Here is a 15,464-nt window from a genome sequence, read left to right as displayed (position 1 = left end):
CTATGGTGTCATCCATGTTGTCTGGTGGCTACCTCTGTATGGGTAGGCAGCATGGCAAATAAGGTGCGTTCTCCAGGTCACCGGACCCTACTGCTGTGAGTAAAGACATTCTTGAGGCAAGCATTGTTGGGTTGATTCACAAATCCCCAACTGGCTGCCGAAGATTTGTGTCAAAGTAAAGTTAAGTAGACGTTTCAAAAACTTCTGTCTTTTCTCCAGAGCAAGCACCACAGACCCCAAGTAAGGTATTCTTGCTATAAATTAGACACAGGCACAATCCATGATGCGGGTAAGTTAGATTGGTAAACCAAGATTCTAAACATTAGGCAAAGGTAATAGGCAAATTCAATTTAGGATATCACACTGCACATGGTTGTATCCCGTTTCCAGTGCTGCAGTTGGCCAAAAAACAATAGAGCTTAACTCAGCTCGAGAAATTGCAGTAGCTGAGACTTCCATCGTCACCTTTTGCTGTTATACCATTTTCTGTAGATCCCAACCGGGAATACTAGCAGGCTTCAGATTCGTATGTCCTAGAATATCTTTAACAACCTCTAAATGCAATAAGATGCACATGAGTGCAGCTCAAATGATTGTGCTCCTAGGGAGGGCTCCTATGCATTCAGAACCTGGGGTCCTGTGTCCTGATTAATCTCCAACAAGGCCATCTCTTACTGGCAAGCGTAAATAGACGCAAGTCTGGAAAAATGAGAGGTCTCTCCCCCATCAGCACTTTTTTCCTATGGATCATTCCAGCACTGAGACTAGGCCAGCAATTTCCGTTGTGGGTATTCTTGATTTAGGGGAGAGTCCATGAGCATTTTGAACCAGTCCATCAACCTCAGTCACTTGTTGATCCAGCAGATCTGCCAGAATTCCTTCCATTTTGTCCACTAACACTTCAGCTCGTATATGTTAGGGTCCCGAGTGCGCTGATGTGGGTTCCTCTCCTCAGGTTTCCAACTACCTCGATTTTCTCATATAGTTGTACCATGGCCCCCACCGTTTCACTTGTGAAGACTTTCAAATCCTGAATCTATAGCATACTCATTGAAGCGTGTCCCTCCAGATTATACACCTTGCCTTCTAGCACGTCAATTATGTGCTCTACATTTAAACTCTTCTACTAAGGTGCACCGGTTTCTGCTGTATGCCTTTCATCACTACTTCTATTGCCCCAGTCTCATATTTGCAAGAAGGGCATTACCTGAAGCAAGGAGTGGGTGAACGCAGATTCTCAAGTCCGTAATCGAAGGGAGGGCGGCAGTAGACTCAATTTTTCTAGATTCAGAGATGCTTTGGGGTGTGAAAAAAAAACCTTGATAGCCCTTCTCGCTCCGGTCATTTTATTGTGGTTCCAAACACAGCATAGTGGAGGAGAATGCAGGAACCAGGTCTCACCGCAGCAGACAAAATGTAACTGCATTACATCTAATGTTGGTGGGGGAAACAGTACCCCATGCGACATCCATAAGCCCCATTGGAGGAGGTGGGCCAACAGATCCAGTTGAAAAAGGGGCCTCATCCATCAACACATGAGTTTTAGGTCTTTCTAACCTCATTTCCAGGCAAGCGTGCCACCCCAGGGGCTCCTTATCCATGAGGGCCAAGATACAGCCATGAGCCCTAATACAGAATCCTCAGTGTTCTCCCAATGTCCAACATCCACAGTGCCTAAAAGCTTAGCCTCCAGCCTCCCCTCAGGGGTTTGGCCACACCAGTACTGTAATCATTGCCTCGCTCGTCATCCACAACTCAGCAGGATACTGATAATAAACCAGGAAGATCTTTGGAGGCCACTGCTGGTTACTCCTTCACGACAGTACCACAAAAACACAATCGGAAAGGGTGCGCCCAGACCATCTACTAACACCCCACTGCAACGGTCATAAGATGCCAGAGGGGACCACACCACCGGGGAAAATGGGGCCAAGTCTGGAACTCCAATAGACCGCAGCCATCTTGCCATAGAGAGGCAGATTGTTATGATCTCGCTGGATCTAAGGTCCTGGGGATGATTTGATATCGCTGATATTAGGGCGGCATGGCACACCCGGATGCCATTCTCCTTGTGTTGGCTCAGTGTACTTATAATGTAAATACAAACAAAAGTTGGCATCTCTATGCAGTACTTTTTCCTTTGATAGACAATTCCATCGGGTGGGCCTATCACACTGGTTTTCCACATCAGCCAGAAAGCAAACGTACAATGGAACCAATATATATTCAGAACTAGAAAAATATACCAAATAGGATCCTTCAGGCCATCAAAATATAGGGTAATTAAATCATGATTAGGTGATACCAGTAGCTCCTCCTAGACAGAATGCCAGGGTTTCCAGTGTTTCCCAATCGTACAAGACGTCAGCGAGTTGCAAGCCCAGCACTGGTCTGTCGAAGAGAATGCTGAGTCGTGTGCAGAGAGGAATGCAGCCACCTGTGACGCGATGCACAGGTGAACAACAGCGGCATTTACTTTGGAGCCGAGCCCTTACTTTGACTCTTCCCACGCATCCCCAGGAAGCACAGGTAATGCCTAGCCTTGGAAACTTGACATTCTGCCATGGCCGTGCGGCTGGCGCGGTACTTCCTGAAAACTGTAAACACAAGGCAACAAGGATTGGCAAAGCAATAGGTCTGGGATAGCTTGACAGCCTTTTGGCTTGTCAAGTCATATTTTGCCATGGGTTTGGTCAAACTTTATTGTTGGGGCAGCTGCTAGGCATATACATGCATAATATATATATATATATATATATGTATATATATATATATATATATATATATATATATATATATATATATATATATATACACAGCACAAATTGGCATAGAAGAAATACTTGGCTCTTTTTAAAAAAAAATATATATGCATAATGCACTAAACTTTAAATAGATAAATAAATAAATACGCACTGATAATACAGACTACAGATCGTGATTAAAGGAAATTCCGTAACTGACTGTGTGGGTCCATCATGAACAGTGTTAAATGACAAAAATTCATACAAATTCATATGTTAATTCTACACATTACCGATAAAACTGTCATTAAAATAGAGTGTAAAAAACAGTGTAAAAAGTGCTCAAATGCAATCATATTTTCTGTTCAAGTCCTAAAACGAGCCATACAAAAACAGGAATTTAAAAACGTACGATGTTTGCAAATTCCATTTATTTCCTTATAATCTAATTTTGTTCAAGCTCTGGGAAATTAATGCGAGTACAAATACTCCCTATGAGAAGAGAAATCTCATACTGATCCCCGTGCTTACCAACAGTGCATATTAGATGACAGCCTTCCAATGTAAAGTGCTGCGTGCAGACCTCAATGAACTATGCACATGGGCAAATAAAGTTAAAGTGCCAAGGTGCAATGAGAGAAGTTCAAAATCGGTAGAGAAAGCAGCCTGAATGCTATGCAATGAATCACATAAGAACCATCTTGTCTGATCAGAGTAGAGATAATGAACTAGACCATCTAGTGTCTAAGATCGAAAACAGGTTCCTGTGCCAATGTCACTTTTAACTAGATGACAAACACCTCAGTCATAACTGATGTCGACCCATAATGTGTTATAAATAACTAACTACAAACCTCAATCAGTAATGCATGGAAATATATCTAGCAGGTTTGAGTTAATAACTGGAAAGCAGCTACAGATAATGATATAAATCCTCACAAATGTTCAATCCATGAGGGGCTTTAGTGTCGAGCTCAACAATATATTGCGTTTCCAACCGTCACCGCTTTTTTTCTCGGTTGCCCCCCCCCCTTTTGTTTATTGGTACACTGTCTATAACAAAATATTGGAGTATACGTTTAGATTGTAGTTATGTTCCAATTTTATATGTCTTGCGATAGGATACGTAGGATCAGAGTTAACAGTCACACGTAAGTGCTGCAAAATTCGTGCATATGCCTGCAGTTTTGTGCTACCAACGTAGCGTAATCCGCACCTACACTGCAGGACATATACAGAAAAATATGTGTGTCATGTGTAATGCCCTTTGAGCTGAATAGAAGTGTCGGAAAAAGCAGTGGTATAGGAGGTGGTATTCACCCCAAATTTGCAAGCACCACATGTGCTGCACTTTAAAAAACCGTTGTTGGGTGAAAGCCAGCTGCTTCTGACCTCTAATTCCGGGCTGGTTTTCACAAGATCACTTCGCATGGAGTGGGCCTTATGATAAGTGAAGTTGTATTTGTTGGGCAGTATCTGCTGGAGCGTGGTATCAGTGAGGACTATAGGCCACTAGGTGTTAATGATGCGTTTAATAGCATTGGCCTGTCTGCTATAGGTCGAAATAATTCTACAGGGGACATGTTCTGCAGTGTCATGGCTCATTAATTCCCTTGTGATTTCTGGTGGAGAGATGATGTTGGTAGCTAACCTATCCGTCGGTTCCAGTAATAACTGTCTTTCTTTGCTGTTAGCCTTTTTCATTGCTTGATCCAATTTCTTGGAATTGTAGCCTCTTCCTATGAACCTATCTCGGGCCGCCTTTTGTGCTGTTTCTAATCCCTCACTGGTACTGCAAGCTCTACGGATACACAGAAACCTGCCAAAGGGAAGGCTAGAAATGGTGCGTTGAGGATGAAAGCTCGTAGCGTGCAATAATGTGTTGCCTGCTGTCGGTTTCCTGTATAGACACGTTTCAATGGCCCCCTTCTCAATGTATACTGTAATGTCAAGGAAATTGATACATGTAGGATCCATGTGTGCCGTAAAGTGCAACATAAGATTGTTACAATTGATAGCATCAATGAAGCTACAGGCCTGCACATTAGTTCCCTTCCAAACGATGAATATATCTTCAATGTATCTCCACATGTTGACCACATGTTCGCTCATGAACTGGAGAGTGATAATCTGTGAGAAACAGACTGCCTGTTGTCTAGACTGAGGAGATCTGAGAAGCTTGTGCTGAGAAATGACACAGTTTGAGCTGGAGGCAGTCACATTTCTCGATGGTCTTACACATAAATGATAGTGTTGTAATGGTAGAAAGCTATTGAGGACCTCTGTGTCCAAAGACACTATTGTATTCTGGCTGCAGGTGTGGAACATATACAGAGAAGATTGCTAACTCCCAGAACATCTTATGTGGGGACACACTTCCTTTAACTTGGTCCGATCACTCACTGATTAACTTCCATCTTACGAGTCCTATGACCTCCCTGACTCTTTTATCCCATTCGGACAGATGGTATAGACCCGGGCACAAAATCAAGGCCGACCATTTTATATCCCCTTATCTGTCCTGGGACACAGACACTCTTGACTATGATGTAGAACACCAACTATCCCACTTTAATTCCATCATTACCAACGTTCTTGATGAGGCAGCACTGTTGAAGCCCCTCACCCACTCCCCTAAATCCACTCCTTCTGACTGGTATTCTCCCGCCCTTCGCACAGAAAAGAGCGGGTGCAAGAAACTAGAACGGACATGGCGACTCTCCCACAGTGAACAAGATAAATCAAGCTACAAAAATGCTTTAGCAGCCTATCATAGAAACATCAAAAATGTGCGCAAAATCCATATTGCTCATCAGTTGGAACAAGCTGGAACTAACTCCAAGACTCTATTTCAAATAGTTAAATCCTACAACAGTCCGAGTGCCTGTGATACTGCTGAATCCCCTTCTCAGTCGCTATGTGATAGTGTTGCATCTTATCTCACTGAAAAAATAGATACCATATATCAGAATATCATCTCGGCCAATACCATTTCCTCTCCTATCACAATTGGTTCTTCTGACAAACACAAAAGTCCTGCACAACAACACTCCTTTCCCCCTCTCAGCCCTACGGAAGTCATATCCCTCCTTGCGACCACTAAATCCGGCTCTCCACTGGACATCATCCCGCTAAGATTTCGACTAATTTTGCTGACCAGCTTGCCACTCCCATCTGTTCCATTCTTAATAGTTCCCTGAGTTCTGGCAGTCTCCCTCCAGCATGGAAAAACGCTCAAGTTATACCCATACGAAAAAAAAACAAGATTCCTACCACTGAATTATCCAACTACCGACACATATCTCTACTACCCCTGCAAACCAAGCTCAATGAAATACATATTAACAAACACCTGTCTGAGTATGTGGAAACCTCTCACCATCTTGACGCTTCACAGTCTGATTTTCGGCCAAAACACAGTACCGAATCTGCGCTTATTGAGGTTACTGATAACATACGTAAGGCCTTGGACAAGGGTCAAGCAGCACTTTTGGTGCTGCTTGACCTGTCAGCCGCTTTTGATACCATTTCCCATCAGATTCTACTGGGCAGTCTTCAGGATATAGGCGTTCAAGGGCTGGCTTTGAAGTGGATTACCAACTTCCTAATGAACAGAACTCAGACTGTCACTCTGGGAACCTTTAATTCCCCCACTTCTAAAGTCACCAAGGGGGTCCCGCAGGGCTCCTGCTTGAGCTTGACCCTTTTTAATATTTATGTCACCCCTCTGGCCAGGCTCATGAGATCTTTGGGATTCACCCCTATTTCATACGCTGATGACACACAGCTCCTCCTAACATTTGATAAAAATAAACCGGATATTGAACTGATTTTCTCAGAAGGTATGATATCTATTGCAGCCTGGATGCGGGCTAACTATTTACAACTTAACGCTGGGAAATCTGAAATCATGTTGTTTGGAGGAGCTGTTACACGCTGGTCGCCTACCTGGTGGCCGGATGAACTTGGTCCTGCCCCTGCCACTAAAGAAGTGGTCAAGAACCTAGGGGTCAGAATTGATCACAAACTAACCCTTGAGGCACATGCGAATACTACTGCCGGCTCTTGTTTCTACATCCTCAGCCTTCTTAGAAGGAATTTTCCCCTATTACCCCCATCCACCAAGAAAACGTTAATGCAAGCCTTGGTACTAAGCAGACTTGATTACTGTACTGCTCTTTTATTTTCAGCTAACGAAGTCTCCCTCAACAAACTTCAGGTAGTGCAGAATACTGCCGCCCGTCTTGTTGCCGACGTCCCCACCAGAACACCCTCGGTACCCCTCCTAAACCAACTCCACTGGCTTCCGGTGAGAAAGTGGGTTAAATTCAAAATAGCATGTACTATCTTTAAAGCTCTCAATGGCCAAGGCCCTTCGTATCTCACGAGCAAACTAGCTTCATATACCCCGTCACGAGCACTTAGATCAGGCTCTGAACTTCTGCTCAGTACCCCTAGAGTAAAAAAAGCACGCAGCGGAGGCAAAGCATTCTCTTACCTCGCCCCTGTATTCTGGAATAATTTACCTTTCCATCTACGCAATTGCAATCATCTGCCTCACTTCAGAAAGCTGCTGAAAACTTACCTTTTTTAAATTCTTTCCTTGGATGTTCTGTGCCGTCCTAAGCAACGAGATACCCTCATGGGTGATTCAGCGCTATACAAACCAATAAACATAAACAAACAAACATAAACCTCTTTATTTCCATTTCTTCCTATTAAATTGGTGGCCTAAAGCTTGGGAGCAAGCCATTTTTGTGTGTGCAAGGTAACCTAAGAGTACAAAACTGTGTGATATACGGGGGCCATGTGAGAAAAGTAAAAATAATGACATACTGTGGTGTGTCAGATAACAGTGGGAAACACAAACCTAAATTCAGTGCAAAGATTGTTAATGCATTATAAACATAATATGTATAAAATGCATACTAGTACTGTCATTAACATGTGAATCATGGATAAAACAAACATTCATGGTTCATCAATTGGCTCAGATAGAATGCGATAAGAGTCAAAGATAGCAAAGAAATTCCATTGGATCATTTAGCCCTGTGGGCTGCATCGTGCTCAGGTATCTTTGACTCTTATCGCATTCTAATGACAGTACTAGTATGCATTTTATACATATTATGCTTATAATGCATTAACAATCTCACACAGTTTTGTACTCTTAGGTCACCTTGCATGTTATAATATGTTCACATTTTCAGTGTATTTTTCACTCTTCCAACATTGCCCCCGCACACCACACTGTTATGCATTTTTTCCATCCCACAATGGCCACTGTGTTTCGGACTGTTTTGCAGTCCGTCATTCATGTTCCCTGCAGGCACCGGCCGTGCTGCACATAACACGAGCACCAGCCGATTCCAAACGCTTACGCGAGCAGGAAGCTTTTGACTTAACCACGTTTAGAGTACATCTCTAGTAAGTACCGGCTTTGGGCGGCGTTTTAATCTGATTAACGCACACGATTGTTTCTTGAAAGATAATGAGCATGTTAAGACCGCGCACTTTGCTATTAATTGTTATTAATTGTTTAGGACGTTGTTTAACTCTATTTTGACACTCTCGGTTTGGTATTGCCTGTTATCACCATGTCGAGTACTTCAAATTGCACATTGCACATTGTTGTGATGTTTTAATTTGGTTTCAATTCCTTCTCTTGGTTGCACGATATTCAGTTCACAGTCATTTTCTAAACTTCACAACCACTGAAATACCGGCACAGTTCTAGACTATTATCTTTGACACACCTTGCATGTTTAAGAATCGTGGAGACTCCTCACACTATATTGGATATTTGATGTTTAGATTTCAATTATGTATAGGAGAAATCCTCTCTGAAAATAGTTCATTTTCATTTTGATTTACAGACTATTCCCCTGATGAAGGGCTGAACTAGCCCGAAATGCATAGGGATGTATGGGAGAAAAATTGTGGATGTATTTACTGATGCTTAAGGAATACTTGTACCACATTCAAAGAGAAATGGATTTGTAATGAATTTTTGAAAACTACAATTACAAAACAATTTGGAATAAACATTGTGTTTGACTGAACTTCATCATACCCACGGGTATTATCTAACGCGGTGCACTGGGGGACAACTCCCACTGGGAGCTTTCTACTTTGTGTTTACCTTAACTCTGTTTTGTTCAGACAGCGAAGCCCTGGCTTGCACGCAACAACTTCTCATTTATTCAACTTTTGGTACATTGAAAACGGTGCGTGTCTTATCCTATTTGTTGCCTCTACCTCCTCATATTTCCCACTCTGATGTGAGGAGTCCTTTAGACTTTGGGACCCGGAAACTAGGGACTCAACTTCAACATTTTTATCCACCATGATTGTATTCCCCACTTCTATTTTTTGTTCTCATCCACACTCCTTGCACTGTTATCCTCACAATCACTCATTATTTTTGGTACTTGTATTCTCATTCAAACACATTTAGTTATCCCCCAAAAATCAAAGTGTCCATCGTATTCTTTTCAACATTGTTTCATGTGATGATTCATCCACGGTCAAATAACACTGTCTGTTTGTAAAGGGCACATTTATGATCTATGTAAATGTAGTTGTGTCTGCATAACAACAGTGCTATCCACTCTGTACCGTTTTAGCTCACAAAATAATAGACACATATTGTCTCATCATCTACATCATTCAATATGTACATACAGAGAATGTCTAAATGTGTGTCACTCAGATAGACATCTTCAGCAGGACTTGCAGCAAAAGCTAAGAATTGTACTATCACTAGTTTTACAACTTTGTATCTGAATACAAAGTTGTCACAAACTCACTTCATGTGAAGAACAAATAATGAATCCAAAAGCATATGATATGTACATGTGGTTTTATTAAAATATCATTTAATCAAAATAACAGAACGAAATTAAGTACACAGACACATGTCTAAACCACAGCCCTTGGCTCCAGGAACTTAACAATCAGGTGTTGACTACATCTGGTGGCATGACACATGTACATGTCAGTCATGTGTGACAAGAAGATTCAAAACATTACAATAAGACACATAAATAAGCACATGCAGGTCAAAAGAAATGAGGAGTGAGGCCATATGAAGTCAGATTGACAGCAACTAGCCTTAACCCAAACGTTTGTTGTGCCACATGATGGCACACATAATGCTTCGGGAACAAACCACCATGAGACAACATTTCATGAACTACAAGCTACTTGCCAAACCATTGTAGAACAAGCTGTCCTTACAAAGATGTGCCACACCCATTATCTAGGACACACAGTTCCAGTAACAACCCATGGTCACTTTGTTTCCTCAGACACAGCAACATACACCAGCTGAAGTCACAACTCCATTATGATCACATAAAGACAACATGATGCACAAACCTACAAGTGAACAATACAGTGAACAGTCCTGTTACAAATATGTACACATACACCCTGTCTGCTTTCCCAGAGCCTCAACATTTCAAATCAACGACACTACACATTGGCATCATTAATAACATTGGAAAGGTCATACTACAGCACTTTCCCTTATCTCTACTTGGTTTGATTCACTTAAAACTTTTCCTCAGTCTGAACTATAGGGCTGAGTGCAGCTGTGAACAACACATCTCACAGATACACTTACCTTCAGGAGAGGTAGTTGCGGACGAGTTCCTGACCACATCTGCACCATCATTCTCAACACTTTCGTCATCATTACTTAGCATTTCCCTGCGCCTTGTAGCTGAGTTCCCATGATCTCCATCCTCTGGGATATACAGTATCTCCCGTCTCAAGGCAATACTGTGGACGATGCAGGAGGCCACGGTTATCTGGCATGCCTTCCCTGGTGAGTATTGGAGGGCTCCACCAGTCCTGTCCATGCAGCTGGCCTTTAGGAGGCCAAAAGTCCACTCAACTGTCCACCTTGTCCTTCCTTGTGGGTCATTAAAGAGTTGTTCAGCAGGTGTTGCTGGATTTCGGAGTGCGTCCACAACCATGGGCGGTTGGGCTACCCATAGTCTCCTAAATGTGAAAGATGTAGGATGTAAATATTAATTCACACACTCATATCAATGCGCATGACATTAATGCATAATCAAGCTACCACACATCACACTTACCCATAAGCCAGGCCCTCTCAGGTTGTAACTGTGACAACAGCCTTGGTATGTTACTGTTCTGGAGGATGAAGCTGAAATGGGCAGAGCCTGGGAACCAGGCACAGATGTTGGACATGTACAGATTTGCCAAACAAAAAACTTGCACGTGAATGGAGTGGTAGTATTGGCAGTTCCTGTAAACTTGCGCACGGTCGTGTGGTGCCACTAAGGGAATGTGTGAATCCAATTACATGTGGGATATGACCTAGCCCAAAGAAAGCTGCCTTCACTGCGGTCAAATTGTCAAGGCCAGTGAACTGAATGTAGTAGCCCACATCTTTAAACAATGCAGCAAGCACCCTGTCAGGACATGACTGAACATTTCTTGTGACATCCCACCTGAAATGGCAACAGTAAACTGAAAAGAGCCAGTGGGCAAAAAGTGCAAAACAGTCAAAAGTTTTACCAGCGAGTGATACTGTCGGGATATGCAATCTCTGGTCAGAGATCCTGCTCCAACTGACTAGTCAGATCCAAGATGGCCAGATGATCCAATCTGTATTTCTGGATGATGTGCCTCTCCTGCATGGTCTGGAGGTCAGGGAATGGAAGGAACACTAGAAGATGACTGCTTCCTCCTCTCCCAGGGTACCTAAGTGAAAGAGTAGTGGAGCATAATTACACTCTGTTAGCAACATCAGTCAACTCTTCACATGTAAAGCATTGCACAAATGTATAGGACACGTGTTGTGAAATGCAGAAAACTTGGCACTGTGAATTTATTACTGGTAAACCTACCTTCACTAACAGTCATCTACAAGGTCACAATTAACAATCCAACACCTTGATCAGGCCCTACATCAAGTCAATGTAGCTGACATCTCAAAAAGGGTGGCTTGTCTGACATGTTTTAACTGGTACACCATCACACATGTACAAAGTTTGCCTACCTGCCATGTACATCTATGCATTGCACAATGAATACCATGTCCAAAACTTTGACTGAGATTACAAGCATGTGAAAAAGTAAGCCTTAACAAGTACATGTAGTGGTAGTGGTGCATATACAAGAAACATGTGGGTCTGAGGCCATTGCAAACACATCCCAGTCGACCGCTGGTATGACAGTAGTCAGAACTTGCTCTAATAGGGAAATGTAGGTGATCACCGCCAGGGGACAAAGACCGCACGCTTGGTGGTTTCATGCACGGCGGGCTCCATCCTAGGAGAACATTGGCTACATTTGATTGCGGTTGACCGATGGCTATGTGCATCTACGCGTACATACGTGTATGTGCCGTAGAAGTCACTGCAGTTCGAAAATACACTCACTTGCCTACAAACACTACTGCCATTACCCACTCCTGGTACTCAGCTGCTGTGTGTTACCTCTGGGACCAGCCATGCCAGGCCAAACCAGTGCAAGGGTTCCTGTCTTCATTGAAGAATAGCTGGAGACCCTTGTAGGAGAAGTCGTACCAAGTATGGCCAGCTCTATAGTTCACCAGAGAAGAAGGTAAGTCCTGACTGATGATTTGAGGATGCAGATGACGCTCTCCCCAACTGTCAAAGTCAAATATACCCACTAGGATGTTGATAATCATATCCCTTACAACTGTCCATTTAACTTTCAAAACCTTGTGTGCACGAAATGTGCAAGCATGTGATAGCACTTAACTTGTATGCAATTAACAACCATACTCTCGAAATATCCACAGCATCACATCTGAGACCTGTGGCAGGGATGATCAACTAGATGAATGTCTGAATGTGGAATCCATTGGCATAGTAATGTGAAACATGTCCAAGCCTTATGAAAAGTGGTTAGCTAACTATACATAACAGTCGGGGGAATGAGTTGGGACAGCATTAGATGAATGATGGTATGTGACTCAGCGTAAACGACAGTGCTAGTGTGAAAGCATCCTCAAACGTTGTCACTATGAGCAATCCTATTCTGTTAGACTTTTTAGCAGGGACATTGGATGAGCATAAAATACTGACATTCAGAAACATATGCAGTGCCGGTGGGAGCGTGATGGCTAACTCACAAATATAAAATTCTGACAAGATGACAATATATCTAGGTTAACCATGCTAATGCAACTTATCCCTCAACACCATTCAATTCTGGTTTGCACATCGTTGTAATGTTAATAATCACAACTACTGTGTGATGTCATGCACATTTTTATGATCCGAGTTCTCATACTCTTAACACTCCTGTGTCTATTCCTGAATATGAGTTCCATGATCATCAGGAGTCACATAATGCCAAGCATTCACATGTCTGACAATGGCTATAAGAACTCAAAATATGTGTGTTAAGTCTACATCATACATCTAACAGTGCTTTCAAATCCAAAACTCAGTTTATCTGAAATTGCACTCAAGACCCATGTGTCACTCTCAGAGTCACACAGATGCACGCCATGTTTTATGCTGGTGGTGTGAGTCACCACACATGGGAGCAATTAAATTTGTACATAAATATTGGAACATGTCACAGTAGTCAGAAATATGTTGTATGATCCAGGTATGGCGTCGTAGTACTGCTTGTCTTAACCATAGTAAAGTCCAGCATTGCCCTCGCACCTGTACTGTACGGCCAAAGGTGTTTTGTGTGATCTCTTGACTGCTTACACAGACTGTGTGTGTTGGCCCTGCCCTTTGTTTGGATGTGAAATCAGCCTGAGTTCTGGACCAAGATAAATGTATTGAAGCATTCAAAGCATATATGTGTGATGTGATGTGATCTGATGTATGTATGCCTGCACAACAATGTTACTAATGACCTCTATACTGTAGGAATGGACATCTTGCACATGTTAGTTCTCAAAGAATTCCTTCATCTTTGTTGTAAAAGTCATTTGTCATGCATGTGCAGTCCATAATGGCTCTGTCTTATCTGTCCATGCCAACTCCCAATTGAAGCAAAGGATTTGGAAAGCCATCATCAGGAAAGTGCTGTCCCAGGGAGTCTATCGCCGGTGCAGCTTCCATTGCCGGAAAGGTGGGAAGACCTCAGACGTTGGAGCAGAAAGATCACCCTAGTCCAGATGGGAAAGTCCTCCCCACTTTGAATGGGCAGGCACCGGACTGTGACTCCCCTCATGGCCCGTATTCTGGCAATGGCCTATCCTGAGCTTGAAGGGCAGTTGAGAGCCCAACAGCAGCTAGGAGGGGGTTAGTATAGCCCTGGACTCATGAATCAACACCTAAGCACACTTGTAATGTCAAAGGTCCCTATAAACGTATCTATCTGTATTGTGAGCAATACCAATTAAGATTACAGAGTACATGCCTGTTTAGTGTTGTCAGCATGCAACTATATATATAGCTCTTCATGGCATGTACTCAGTCCCCAACTTAATAGGAGTAGGCGGTTAAGGTTTCAAGGACGTAGGTGTGAGGGCTAGGTACAGCAAAATCCGGCTCATTAGTTACAGCACAGCTTTCAAAACTGTGTGGTGCAACACATTACTGTGTCGCGCCCCAACCGTAGGTGTGTCGCGCAATGAGATGACTTCTGCCGCGAATCGGCAGAGTCGAGGTGCAGGGGCTCTTAGAAGGGGTGAAACAACAACAAAGCCCTATTAACATGCACAAGGTCTTTAACGACCTGTGAAGAGCTCGGGTGCGGCTGTGAGCAGTCCCGGGCTGCCACATGCGACGGGGGAGGAGTGGGGGGGAGGGGGCTGAAGCCCTCTGATGCTAATGGGGGTGGGGGCTGAAACCCTTTGATGCCCACCTCATCTCCCGTAGAAGGCAACCCTCCAGGCACTCATGACCACTGTCGTTTGAAGCTGTCAGCCCAGCCACATTCCATTTCTGTAGCAGCAGTGTGTGGATTTCGGTATATTTGCCTGCCTATTGTATTGACCTTATATCACTACCCCCCCCCCCCCCCCCCCCCCCCCCCCCCCCCCCCCCCCACGTTCAGTCAGCAACGCCACCACTACTAACATCAGGGCGGGACTGATTAATGCTAGATCGGCGGTTAAGCATGCGGCCGATATTTTCGATCTACTTTTGGACGGCCAACTGGAGCTGCTGTTCCTCACGGAGACTTGGATGACTTGTACCTCCGCTCCCAGTGTGGAACTTGCGGTTCCCAGGGGGTTCAAGATAGCTAGAGTGGATCGCCCCCTGGGTAGAGGGGGCGGACTAGCAGTGGTTTTCAAGGAGGGATGGAGTTTTGAATCCGAGCCTCTGACTGAGAGTCTAGGGGGTGAGGCTCTTCACTTCTCCATTAAAACCTCTCCCCACTTCACCTTAGGTGGATCTTTGATTTACAGGCCCCCGGGCCTGGCTACCCAATTCCTGAATTCCTTAGAGGAATATTTAGTGCCGCGGGCCTTAGGTTTTCCTAAGTTTCTTTTGGTCGGTGACCTAAATATTCACATGGATGCTCCTGATTCCTCCGAAGCCCGCAGGCTTGGGGAAATTCTTGAGCTTGCCCAGTTAGAACAATAGGTTTCTGGTCCTACGCACGTGGGTGGCCATCTACTTGATTTGGTGTGCGCGAATTTCCCCATCCAGTCAGTGTTTGTGGAAAAAACAACCTGGTCTGACCATGACTTGGTCAGGTTCAGCTGGGAGATGGCAGAGCCCAGCCCCCCGCCCCCTACATGCC

Source organism: Lissotriton vulgaris, chromosome 12 (genome assembly GCF_964263255.1).
Source record: "Lissotriton vulgaris chromosome 12, aLisVul1.2, whole genome shotgun sequence".
NCBI lineage: Eukaryota > Metazoa > Chordata > Amphibia > Caudata > Salamandridae > Lissotriton > Lissotriton vulgaris.
This window is presented reverse-complemented; position numbering follows the sequence as displayed.